Consider the following 1,812-nt stretch of genomic DNA (forward strand, 5'->3'; position numbering starts at 1 on the left):
AAGGATGGAAATGAGGGAAGGGTTGAAAAATCAGGAGAGGCTGAGCGGACGGAGAGTGAGAAAGGGCACAAAGAAAACATTAGCCCTCCACTAACTCTAAACTTAGGAAGCCACTCAGTTGGTCACACATCTGTTTCATATGAGCTAGAGTCGGCGACCTTAGAAGAGATTTGCCAAAAACAATTTGAAAACAAGTCTAGTGTCCGTAGGGGTTTGGTGCAGTCCTATACTGAACAAAAAACACCGGTAACTCAGACTGCCACAACAAGCGTAGAGGCGAGTACAACACTGAATCGTCACTCTAAGATCGCTTGGAAGTCTCGTTACACCAGGCCTCATTGTTGAGCCCTCAATTTCAACAGTGGTGACAACTGAGTTTCTTCAAGAAACTCAGGATGTTTTTACTAACATTTCAACGCAGGGTCTCAATATCTCTCCGCTAAAATCATCAGAACAACCATTAACGCTAATTTCAAACATTCCTTCATCTCCACCATTATTTACATCATCACCCCCATATCTGAATGTATTACCATGTCCACTCTTACACCAATCATACTATCACCACCACCCACTCAGACTACATCACTACAACCAAATCTTGCTTACCATCAAAGAGAGAATGAATTTCATGCTCATCTTCTTTCAGTCACTTTATCACCAGATGACTTCATCAGGAAATCCATGCTCGGTTTACTCAACTCTTTGCAACTGATTCCGAATTACCCACCAGTTCTAGAACTGACCACTTGTCATACTAACGTGCCATCTTCCTCCAGGAGACAGGATAACCCCGGTGTTGATGGTGAACATTACGGAGAGAAAATCGGAGGAAGCTCATCGGTGGCTGTTATTCAAAGTACGAGCCTATCGCAAAGCCAACCCTACTGTGATTGGGTCGACACGTGATTTTAAAATAATATGACATACAGTGTTATAAACATTTTAAGTATTTGGTCAAGCGTAAAATAATTAAGTCATTTTATTAATGCAATTTTTAAACATATCATAAAGTCCTTTAATTTTTCGAAAAGTATTTGGATGTTTGTAACCCTATGTCGGTTAAAATGGTTTCTTAAGATGTGCCTAAGAGTAACCTATTCATGGAGGTCCCATGTGTGCATTATTGTGACATCGATAATGTGGCATCGACCGTAGCAGTGTATTTTGTTATATCTACGGCCTCTCCTTTTGATTACCTGGTAGTTGGTACGAGCTCTTTGTTATTTGATTTTGATAGGAGGCGTATGGATCGATCATAGCTATTTTGTTTTGACGGTGGACGTTTATTGTAGTGTCATACGAAACGTCACCGATATGAATGATTAGTGGAGCAACTACCCTATATTTTATTTTGATACTTTGTAACATGTTTTTTTTTACTGTTAGTGCATTATTTTATGAAATTGATGTTTTGTACTATAGTTTGATATATTGACATCTTTGGTATTATGGATTTATACCTATTCGTACTTTGCTTAGAAAAATGGTTAATTTTAAAAATAATTTATGTTGAAATAAGTCTACTTCGAAAATAAGTATGTGTCAAAATAAATTTTGCATGTCACACTATACTCTTGGGTTTGTTATATCCATTCACTGGGCTTTGGCTCAATCGTATTTCGTTTTTCTTTCTTATACGACAGGTGATCAGTAGGCTTTGGGATAATAAAGTTTAATTAAAATGAGTGTTTATTTGGAACTATTGAATCATTAGAGATTATATGACTTTGGTATAGGTTCATAATTTATATTGATAATTAATAAAATAACAATTATAGACCGATTGTTATACCTATTAAAAATAGTGAA

This window comes from Rutidosis leptorrhynchoides, chromosome 11 (assembly GCF_046630445.1).
Source record: "Rutidosis leptorrhynchoides isolate AG116_Rl617_1_P2 chromosome 11, CSIRO_AGI_Rlap_v1, whole genome shotgun sequence".
In the NCBI taxonomy this organism is placed as follows: Eukaryota; Viridiplantae; Streptophyta; class Magnoliopsida; order Asterales; family Asteraceae; genus Rutidosis; species Rutidosis leptorrhynchoides.